This window comes from Haematobia irritans, chromosome 3 (assembly GCF_050003625.1).
Source record: "Haematobia irritans isolate KBUSLIRL chromosome 3, ASM5000362v1, whole genome shotgun sequence".
NCBI classification, from domain to species: domain Eukaryota; kingdom Metazoa; phylum Arthropoda; class Insecta; order Diptera; family Muscidae; genus Haematobia; species Haematobia irritans.
Window position 1 is genome coordinate 191,544,746 of NC_134399.1, and position 12,802 is coordinate 191,557,547.

The window sequence follows — 12,802 nt, forward strand, 5'->3', positions numbered from 1 at the left end:
AAATAGACAATCAATGGATCAGTTAAAACCACACATGACGATCACGTTTAATCATAATGATTGAGATAATAATTATCATAATATACATATATGCCTTTGTTCTGTTGATTATACAGCGAGATATATGTAGTAATGATCATTTACATTGACTGCAACGTCATTGTCACTTACAAACATCAACGTTGACAGTCTTCTGGGCTAAAGAGACTGAGCCATGATGGCATTAAAGCAGTGACGTCTACGTCGCTGTCATCGTCAACGACACTGAGAAACCAAAAAAGAGACGAAGTAGTAGTCACAAACAAATAACAACATATGGGAAAAATGTGTTTCATTTGTTTTGTCGTATTTTAGTCAATAGCGAGATACCGTTTTGAACGGACTTCATAAAAAAATTAATGCGAAGCATAAAGAAGCGTAACGAACGACGCTACATTGCGGGTTAAAACAACGGAGAACTTTATTAAAAACAAAACACGAAAATATTAAATCCCTTAAACCATGAGAATTTAAGAAAAAATTCCAGAAAAAAAAGTGTAATAAAAATTCTTCGAAATGTATTTTAATTTAAAACAAAAAATGCTACTTATAAATTATCAAGGGAAAAAGTGTAAAATCGTATAGAGTTCAGTTCAATTGTCTTTGTTATCAGTGTTAATAGAAAAAAATCTCATCCCATCTTCTTAATATTCATTCGGGATTAATTGTCTACAACCACTTGTTTGTATTTTGTAAAATAATACATACATACATAATATATACATATATACATACCAAAATAATATTTAATAAATACAACGTCAATCGAAATGTCAAATAGAATGTCTGTTTCACAAAACAATCACTCTCTACTATAATTGTTGCTGTTTTTAATTTGTTACAAATTGGAATTGCATCTGCTTCGTCTTTAAACAATCACCGAAAAATATATAGTGTTGTTGTTTTTGTTGTTATTTTGTTTCTACTGTGTTGGGTGTTGAATTGATTACAAATATTATAATCAGTGTGGTGTTTTTTTGTTATTTATGAAATTCCCTTTCTCCACTCAAAATCTCAACGAGGAGTAAGAAATTGTAAATAAGAAAATAAATAACGAAAAAAAGAATCTTGAAGAAGTGTAAAACAAAGAGAAATAAATATCAACATCCTCAAGTCGAAAGAAAGTGAAAAAGTGCAAGATATTTTCGTTTTATATAAATTTTATTAAACAAAAAAAAAAATTAATAAAAATAAAATATACAAATCTTTCTTATATACATGTGTAATTAAGTGTTTTCGTACTTGCTATATTATATATTTTTGTGTTGCTGTATTCATTCATTGTGGATTATAAATATTTACAAGTAAGTTTATTATTTTTTTTTTTTGTACATTTTTGGTTTCCTCCATTATCGCAAATGTATTTTATTAGCAAAATCCAAGATACTTGTTTTTTAAAATAATAAAATAATGACAATTATTGCAATTTGGATTAATTCTTTATATATAGACTACACTGAAAAGAAATCTTGCCCTCTTCAAGGTATTTGTATTTACACTAATGATTTTGGAATTGATTCCGAGCCAAAGGAAGAAAATTAGAATTTATTAGTTTTATTTTACTTTTTTTTTCTTCAAATGCTATCGAAGTCTGGTAAAAACGTCCCAGCAAAAAAAAAAAAGGACGCAAAAAACATAGTGAACATTTTCTCTTTGGATCCGGAAGTGGTTCAAATTGGCGCAGAAGCGATGAATTTATAAACATGGGCTTGTCATAAGTAGGATTTCACCGTTGTACTGAATTTGCATCACTTCTTAAGGTGTGATCCTAATTCAATGTTTTGGATGTTAATTAAAACAAGTAAGGAAAGTCTAAAGTCGAGCGGGGCCGACTATGTTATACCCTGCACCACTTTGTAGATTTAAATTTTCGATACCATATGACATCCGTCAAATGTGTTGGGTGCTTTTTATAAAGGTTTGTCCCAAATACATACATTTATATATCACTCGATTTGGACAGAATTTGATAGACTTTTACGAAATCTATAGACTAAAAATTTAAGTTGGCAAATGCACTAGGGTGGAACACAATTTTAGTAAAAAAATATGGGAAACATTTAAATCAGAAGCAATTTTAAGGAAACTTCGCAAAAGTTTATTTATGATTTATCGCTCGATATATATATATATATATATATATATATATATATATATATATATATATATATATATATATATATACAGTCGAAGCTCTGTTTAACGAATATCCCATTTAGCGAAAATCCAATTTAACGAATGTCAAAATTCTTAACATTGAGTATTCTAAATAACGAACAATTGAACAAAATTTACGTTCGATTTAACGAAAAGGCTTTTAATCTTAAGAAAATAAACAACAAAAAATCAGCAATATTTGACGATTGTGAGAATGGCTTAAGTCCTTAGGAAATGTCCACCAAGTACGGCATTCCCAAGATATTTAAATTCCATTAAAATGTTTGAAAACACATATTCAATGGCCGGGTCTGGTCCCGCCGGGTAACTGGTCCCGCAGCTTCGCTACGGGAAATGTATCTACAACAGAGCCGGTGCAGGACTACTCCCTGGTGTGAATAGACCAGTTCCAGTCATTGACGGGGATAAATTTACACTGCAGGCCACGGATTGGACTCATTTCAAACTACATGACCTGGGAGAACTTAGTAGGACTAGACAGGTCCTCATGAACCAGTCTGGGACAAACCCTTAGGTACCGGAATTATTTGGATCATCCAAAGTGCACCAGAAAGAAAAACTTTTGGACTATGTTGGCCCATAGGTAAATGTCTAGATCAAATAAAATTTTAAAAGAATGAGAGTATAGAAATCAATAAAATATATGAAAATTTAAAAACTACGACAAACACGAGCACTGGTACTAGTCCTGTGATAGGTCCGTTAGTGGCATATTTCGTAGAATTGCCAGTTGGACAAGTGGTGAATTTTTCTCTTAATAATGAGTGCTACCCGATTCTATATTTAGCTCAATAACAAGGAACCTCCGTCTTATAGCTGAAGAGAAACTATAAAATACACAGGAATGTCAACATCATTAGTGAGAGGGATAAACTACCCCTGAAAAACTTTTTTGGTGCTTGGTCGAAACGGCAATCTAGCGTTGAGAGTACATCTATGCCGGCAGGAGCAGCAGAGTAATGGTGTATGTAGGACGTTTTAGGAAGATGTTACTATGAATACTACCTATGCCTGGCCCATCTTGAAACCGGGGACTGGAAACAAATTATGCAATTCGTCTAAGAAGTTAAGAGCACACAAATTATGACATAGGTATATATAGGCCCCCATACGACAGCGAATCTTGGATCCTCTTTTCAATCTAATCTAACCTAGATATATCAACTTCATCAGGATTATTTTAAATATTATTTTTTAAGTATCTCTGTGCTTTAATTTTTTCAAACGATTATGAATTTTTACTCATCTGGTAAAAAACTACGATTTTCAATAAAAGTTAACATTTAATATTCCCGTTCGATTTAACGAATTTTTCTAAATAACGAAAGAGCCTGACAATATATCGTTCGTTAAACCGAGCTTCGACTGTATATATATATATATATATATATATATATATATATATATATATATATATATATATATATATATATATATATATATATATATATATATATATATATATATATATATATATATATATATATATATATATATATATATATATATATATATATATATATATATATATATATATATACATATATATATATATATATATATATATCGCAGTGGCGATTTTACAAGGAAAATGTTGGTATTTTGAACATTTTTGTCGAAATCAGAAAAACATATACATGGGAGCTATATTTAAATCTGAACCGATTTCAATCAAATCGCACATGACTATATTACTACTACCTATAGACTCAAAATTTAAGTTGGCAAATGCACTAGGGTGGAACACAATTTTAGTAAAAAAAAATATGGGAAACATTTAAATCAGAAGCAATTTTAAGGAAACTTCGCAAAAGTTTATTTATGATTTATCGCTCGATATATATGTATTCGAAGTTTAGGAAAATTAGAGTCATTTTTACAACTTTTCGACTAAGCAGTGGCGATTTTACAAGGAAAATTTTGGTATTTTGACCATTTTTGTCGAAATCAGAAAAACATATATATGGGAGCTATATTTAAATCTGAACCGATTTCAATCAAATTTGGCGCACATGACTATATTACTACCCAGCAAAAAAAAATTAGAAGTTGTTCCACAAACATTTCTTTTAAAGCCCAGCCCAGAATCCCCCATCGAGTTTTTCCACCTTCCGATGCAGTCCTTTTGGACAAGTCCACAAACATTTCTTCTAAAACGCATCGTGGAATCTCCCAATAATTTTTTTCCACTTCTGATGCAGTCCTTTTGGAAAAGTGCTCAAACATTTCTTCTAAAGCGCATCTTGGGATCCCCCAATGATTTTTTTCTACTTCCGATGCAGTCCTTGTGGACAAGTATTAGAAAGAACGCACTCAGGCTATTTTAAGTGCAAATTTTGTACAATTAAATTTTACAAAAAAAATAGAAAACTAATAAAAAAACTACAAAAAAATAGAAATTAATAAAAAAAGTAAACAAATAATAAAAAAAAAAAAATAAATTCCATCCCCGCTGGGATTTGAACCTGTGCCGTTTGACTTTTTCGCTTCCGTGGAAGTTCTTTTGAGAAGGTTTTGTAAATTACGAGAATTTTTTTGTTGATTTTTAATGGAAAAAATATATTTTAATGGAAAAAATATATATATGCCGAAAATAAAAACGATGCATGACATAAAAAAATAATTTTGTAGAAAAATATTTGATAAAAAAATTGCTGCTGGTGAGATTTGAACCTGCGTTTCTTATTTTTTCGTTCATACTAATAAAGAACATCTCGAGAAGCAATTAGAATGTTATTCCTTGGTGTCGTATTACGATCATATCGCAAACATTTGAATTGACTTTTCGACGCTTTATGTTCAATGGCGTTTGTGGCTGTGTGTGCTAAGGCGTTCTGTTATGGTGCCAGCAAACCCAGGTTCAACCCCTGGTCGGAGCGAAAAAGTTTTTCAAACTGTGAAAATTCGATAATAGGAAAATAATTGTGTAATAAAACATATGGATAAAAAAAAGTGAAATTGGTTGAAAAAAAATTTTTTTTTGCTTTTTAAATTTCTTCATTCAAATTAACTTCCAGGGCACAACTTCTAAAGCAATGCAAAGGATCCAAAAAGAGAGTACTTCCGTCCTATGACAAACCCATGTAAAATTCATTGGAGATGATCCAAGTTTGCACTACTTCCAGATCACAGATTGGGGATCCAAACTACTTTTTTGGAAGCTCTTTTTTTGCTGGGTAATTGTACTCCTAGTGCAAAATTTCAACCAAATTGGGCCAAAACTCTGGCCCAAATTTTGTACACTTGACTATACGACTAAGTGTCATGTTTGTACAAAATTTCAAGCAAATCGGTATAAAACTCTGGCTGCTGGGTCCATATTAGTACATAAGGGCGAAAGATATATATGAGAGCTATATCTAAATCTGAACCGATTTCTTCCAAAATCAATAGGGTTCTATTCTGACCCAAATTAGGAACATGTGCCAAATTTGAAAGCGATTGGACTTAAATTGCGACCTAGACTTTGATCACAAAAATGTATTCACAGACAGACGGACATGGTTATATCGACTCAGGGACCCACCCTGAGCATTATTGCCAAAGACACCATGTGTCTATCTCGTCTCCTTCTGGGTGTTACAAACATATGCACTAACTTATAATACCCCGTGCCACAGTGTGGCGCAGGGTATAAAAATATAGTTATATTTTGAAAAATAAATAACTTCTATAATTGTTTATGATTTTTAATGCATTCTAACGCTTCTCTACAACGTTTCACCGCAAATAATTTCAAAAATTCGCAATTTTTCAAAAATGGATTTAGAATTTTTTCGACAAAACTTTTACCAAATTTGTACCATTTTATTATTTCGTACTTTGTTTTTAATCTATCATAAACAAAAAAGTTAAAACTGTCCCTTTAAGTTATGAATAAAGTTAAAAAAAATTTTTTTGAATTAAAAGAACTTCCTCTGTAGTTAAAATAAAAAACATCTTTGAGAGGAAATTTTTGGTAGTGCTTTTAAGAATGTGCCTTTAAGGTCTTCAAAATGAAGTGTTGAAAGACATCCCATATTTTTAGTTTTTTTAGTCGATCTTTAGATATATGGTCGAAATACTAAAATTCAACCAACTTAAAGACGATTTCATTAATTTTGAAGAATAATTCCGAATTATTAAAGCCAAGTTGATCATAGTATAGCAATTTGTTTTTTTTTCATGTAAAGAATCACATTTTCAGGTCGGATCATTATGAAGAAAACGCAACTTGATTGAAAACTTTATCGACTTTTGTACAAGGAAAAAAACTTTCTATCAGAGACATGCGTTTTCTATTCTAAGCAAAAATCGTAGTGGTATATTAAGGACAATAACTCCTTCGCCTCAAGACAATATATTTTTCAGCGTGTATTGTCTCAAGAAAATACAGTGAAAATTAGGCTTCGGTAATTGAGCTTAATTTTTTTGGATCATTTATGGTCAAGACTTAAAAGATACAAACGCAAAAACAAATTTTGTCATCGTTTCCTGCAAGTTTCATCAGCCTTTTCAACAGGGTTTGGTTTTTTTTAAATTATTTTTGTGAGTCTGCAAATTCTTAGGAACGTTTTAGACAGGAAGCTGAACTTTAAGCTCTATAATGAAAACAGTTTTTAAAAAGTTTCGATAACCTTTTACTCGTTCAAGAAGGCAATTCCGGATAAGTGGAAACAAAAAATTACAATCAAAAAATGATTATATACTCGAAATACCTGGAAACTAATATAGCACAATGATTACCCTAGCAATGCAGTATTTTTCAGGCTGCAATACTTGCAATAAAAGTACTGACAAATGCACTGCAACCACATTTGTCTTTTCGTATCGTATAATCAATTTTCAAATATTTTTTTTTATATTTTTATATAACCTCCTGAACCAAATATGTAGCATTTTTGCCTAAGAGAGATTTTTCATTAGTATAAAAATCTTGTAAATCCAATCCTACACTGAAAGAAGAGTTTTCTTTTCTGAGCTGCTGACATACTCTCTCTCTCTCTGATGGTGTCAAACAGCTGACCTGTGAACTAATACCGGTCGTTACATTTGGTGAATCGTTCATTGGAACTAGTCCATTCCGGAACGACACAAGTCTATAAGCGACAGACTAGTTCAACCGAGGAATTTAATTTTCTCTTTATATTCTAAATCCATATATTCCATATATACCTCCTAAATTTAATTTTAAGATTCCTTGATTCATTCTGAGGAGATATCCATTAACTTCATGTTCATTACAAATCTATTGCAAAATAGGCTTGCGGGCAAGCTTAGTAAGAGATTTGAAAAAACACCTTCGCGTAACATTTCTTTTATCTACCACCGTAAACCTTTCGCATATTAAATATTTATTCATATCTGCAAATCTTAAAATTTATGGAAACGGATAAAAGAATAGAATAACTGATCACCAAATTTTGTTAATTTTATTTTTTTTAAAAACCATAGTAAAAAATAATTAACATAACTTGTTTCATCTCAGATTTCTTAAAATCTTGCTAATATTGGACAGCGAATATAAAATTACCGGTTTCGCAATTTGCCAGCAAAAAAATAAAAACATTTGCGAAATACGAATGTTTTTATTTTGTCAATTATTTTAACGCCATAAATAATTATTTCTCTTGTATATAGTAAATTGCAACTGCTATCTTTAAAAATGCTCGTAAATTGCCAGAGATATTCTTTATAGGGAATATTCAATAATGGATCCTTCATTAATTTTGTTACGATCATATTGCCTGTTTTTGGTTTTTGGTTTTTTTTTAATTAGCCTTCTTAAAACCTTTTATGTGACATTTTGAATTTTATTCATTTTTTTCATAAGTATAGAAAAGGTTTTTGGTTTATTATGATATGGTCAAACTCGTTTCCTAATGCTTAATTTAAAACCATCATAACAAGCTTAAAGTCGTAAAAAATCAATTAGAATATATTGATATTTCAGAGTTGGATATGCGATAAATTGCTTGTAATAATAAAAATTAACAACTACGACAGGGTATAATAAGTTTGTGCCCAGTTAGAGCTGTTTATTATTGTACCAATCGTATCTGAATCAAATTCTGATTCCATTTAACTATGTCCGTGTATTTGTGCCCATTTATTTTTTGTTCAAAGTACAGCTCATAAGACCAATTATCCTGAAATTTGGCACAGGTTTTAGTCTATCTTAGAAAATCTTTTTTGATTTTTTAATATATGAGGCAGCTATATCTAGGTATGAGATGATTCTTCGTATATTTAGAGATATTTCAAAAGGTATTATGATAAATCTAAAGTGAATCGTTTACCCCCATACTACGTTTGAGATATTTAATTAACCAAATCGTATTTATAATCACCTCACTGTGACCAATTGTCTCAAATTGGGAATGTTCTAACATCAGCTTGCAATATCCGGGTGGGATTTTCAAATTTAACGGCCACTTTCTCATCCTTAACTTAATATATAATGAAAATATAAACCGCTTGATTGTATTTTGATCAGCCTGGTTATGATAATTCAAACGTGATTATGATAACTCAAACATCTAAACGCCAAAAAGGGAATTACTTGTATAAAATTTCGAGTGAGATAAATTTTTTTTGTGTTGAGTGAGCAACCTTTTCTAATCTAATAATTAATAAAATTTTGACATTTTCTATAGAAATAAAATTTTGACGAAATTTTCCAAAGGAATAAAATTTTAACAAAATTTTCTAAAGGAATAAAATTTTAACAAAATATTCCACAGACGAAAAAAATTGGCAAAATTTTTTATAGGGATACAATTTTGACAACATTTTCTATAGAAAAAAAAAATTGACAAAATCTTCTGTAGAAATAAAATTTTGACAAAATTTTCTATAGAAATAAAATGTTGATAAAATTTTCCATAGAAATAACATTTTGACAAAGTTTTCAATAGAAATAACATTTTAACAAAATTTTCTATAGAAATAAAATTTTAACCAAATTGTCTAAAGGAATCAAATTTTAACAAAATATTCCACACACGAAAAAAAAATGGCAAAATTTTCTATAGGAATACAATTTTGACAAAATTTTCTATGGATATAAAATTTTGACAAAATTTTCCATAGAAATAAAATTTTAACAAAATGTTCTATAGAAATAAAATTTTGACAAAATTTTCTATAGAAATAAAATGTTGATAAAATTTTCCATAGAAATAACATTTTGACAAAGTTTTTTATGGAAAAAAAATTTCGGGAAAATTTTCTATGGAAATAAAATGTTGACAAAATTTTCTATGGACATAAAATTTGGACATAATTTTCCATAGAAATAAAATTTTGACAACATTTTTGATACGGGAACATTTTTTATGGAAATAAAATGTTGACAAAATTTTCTATAGAAATAAAATGTTAATAAAAATTTCCACAGAAATAACATTTTGACAAAATTTTCAATAGAAATAACATTTTAACAAAATTTTCTATAGAAATAAAATATTAACCAAATTGTCTAAAGGAATCAAATTTTAACAAAATATTCCACAGACGAAAAAAAAATTGGCAAAATTTTCTATAGGAATACAATTTTGACAAAATTTTCTATGGAAATAAAATTTTGACAAAATTTTCCATAGAAATAAAATTTTAACAAAATGTTCTATAGAAATAAAATTTTGACAAAATTGTCTATAGAAATAAAATGTTGATAAAATTTTCCATAGAAATAACATTTTGACAAAGTTTTTTATGAAAAAAAAAAAATTCGGGAAAATTTTCTATGGAAATAAACTGTTGACAAAATTTTCTATCGACATAAAATTTTGACATAATTTTCCATAGAAATAAAATTTTGACAACATTTTTGATTCAGGAAAATTTTTTATAGAAATAAAATGTTGATAAAATTTTCAATAGAACTAACATTTTGACAAAATTTTCTATAAAAATAACATTTTAACAAAATTTTCTATAGAAATAAAATTTTAACAAAATTTCTAAAAGAATAAAATTTTAACAAAATATTCCATACACAAAAAAAATTGGCAAAATTTTCTATATGAATACAATTTTGACAAAATTTTCCATAGAAATAAAATTTTAACAAAATGTTCTATAGAAATAAAATTTTGACAAAATTGTCTATAGAAATAAAATGTTGATAAAATTTTCTATAGGAATAACATTTTGACAAAATTTTGTAGGGAAAAAAATCGGGAAAATTTTCTCTGGAAATAGAATATTGACAAAATTTTCTATGGACATAAAATTTTGACAGAGTTTTCCATAGAAATAAAATTTTGATAAAATTTTTGATGGGAAAAATATTTCGGGAAAATTTTCTATGGAAATACAATGTTGACAAAATTTTCTATGGAAATAAAATGTTGACAAAATTTTCCATAGAAATACTATTTTGAATAAATTTTCCATATAAATAAAATTTTTATACATTTTTCCATAGAAATAGAATTGTGACAAAATTTTTTTATGGGGAAAATTTTCTATGGAAATAAAATGTTGACAAAATTTTCCATTGAAATAAAATTTTTATAAATTTTTTATGGAAATAAATTTCTGGAATAATTTCTATGGAAATACAATTTTGAATAAATTTAGTATGGAAATAACATTTTTATAAAATTTCCCATAGAAATATAATTTTTACAAAATTTCCTATAGAATTACAATTTTAACAAAATTTTCTATTGAAATAAAATTTTGAGTTTGTATAATGCGTAATTAGTCACTATTGTGAATTATATAAATCACAAGAAGTCGCTATTGTGAATACGGCGATAATCAGTGTTGCTAGTATTTGTGTTGGGAGCCACCGTGGTGCAATGGTTAGCATGCCCGCCTTACATACACAAGGTCGTGGGTTCGATTCCTGCTTCGACCGAACACCAAAAAGTTTTTCAGCGGTAGATTATCCCACCTCAGTAATGCAGGTGACATTTCTGAGGGTTTCAAAATTTCTCTAAGTGGTTTCACTGCAATGTGGAACGCCGTTCGGACTCGGCTATAAAAAGGAGGTCCCTTGTCATTGAGCTTAACATGGAATCAGGCAGCACTCAGTGATGAGAGAGAAGTTCACCATACCACAATGGACTGAATAGTCTAAGTGAGCCTGATACATCGGGCTGCCACCTAACCTAACCTAGTATATGTGTTCGTGAAAGGGTTTCAGTTGAGGACTGGGATATTTGATGGGGGAATTTCAATAAATTCGAAATCTGTTCAGTATACTAAAGAACGTTTGTAATTTGTTATTTCTCTAAAAGACATTTCCTGAGGACTCGGGAAAAATGTCTCCTTGTCAGTGTTCATCACTGATTTACACAATATTTTCCTAGAAATAGAAATGATGAATATGGTTCACCTTGACATTAATGTTTCACCATATTTTATTATTTTTACTGATTTCCTACAGAAGAGCATATTTCTTTAGAATTTTTTCATAAAAACTTGTAAAAAGTTATTGAGAAATTGTCGCAAGGAATTTTAACTTAAATTAGGGAACTTTGGGGATGAAATCACTCTGATTTGAGAACAATACCACACTAAATTTAGATGATTACCATACTAAAGAATTGTTTTTCTTTTCTGAGTAACGAAATTTTAGACAAGCAAATATAAATGATTTCAAGAATCTCTGATCATTAATTTGAGTTTATTTGCTCTAAAAAAGAAAGCCGAATTTCGTTTGTCTAAAATTTCGCTTCGGAGGAAAGTAATTTTTCTTTGGGTGTTTATGGAAAATTTAAGAAATCTCATTTAAAATATCTTTTATCTTCAGCAGCATTGTCGAACCATACCAAATTTAATTTGTTAAATTTTACTTACACAAATATTGGTTTTATTATAAGATGTATTATTATTGTTATTATCTTCGTCATATCTCTTCTCGTGTGGTTCGAATTCCGCATCATTTCATTTACAAAACTTTTGCAAATTAATTCATTCAAATGCAATATCCAAGTATTTTTCCCCAAGGACTACCTGTGGTATTCTCAGATTATTTACATTTTAATTTTTATAAAGTGCAAATATCAAACCGCAGGTGGATTAGTAGCTGCAATCATATAATTGAAAAGTAAACTAAGGTAGGGCATGGACAAGAAACCACCAAAGAAAGATGAGATCCATAACGAAACTGGAGCAAAAAAAGCTCTGCAGAAATTCCAAAAACCACTACTAATCCATTAAAATCACAAAATAAACAATGGAAAAAAGAGATAAAGAAAATAAAAAAAAAAAACACCACACAGAAACATTACACAAAATAGTTCAAAGATTGCGAAAGTGTTACAATAAACACCTCTATCTAGCTCAAGATTCATGGAAGAATTCCAGGGGAAGGGTAAGAGATGACGATGGTATAATCATTCCAAGTGTTTGTTTGGACTATTCAAGCGATTCACTACTTTCCAAACCTATAAGCCATACCTCAATTTGGCGCCTGAGAGTTGAAATAAAATTGAATGCTTAGTAGCATGGTTACTGGCAATAAAATCATATTGAATACTATTTCTTTTCTTTTTCTTTGATCTTCTGGTTAAGGTTTAAGCTTTCTTTGAATCTTAATTCTTTGGGGGTTTTGAATTGAATTCGAATAAAAAAAAAAACATTTTTTTAT

The 12,802-nt window shown here is 29.1% G+C and overlaps 1 protein-coding gene across 1 annotated transcript in view; it reads left to right on the forward strand.

Moving 5' to 3' along the window:
* The first annotated feature begins 371 nt into the window (after positions 1 to 371).
* Positions 372 to 12,802, forward strand: part of fog (folded gastrulation) — a 222,057-nt gene continuing 209,626 nt past the window's right edge. The window contains exon 1 of the mRNA XM_075300953.1: positions 372 to 1,343. The gene's annotated coding sequence lies outside the window, so the exon portion shown is untranslated. The remainder of the gene's footprint in view (positions 1,344 to 12,802) is intronic.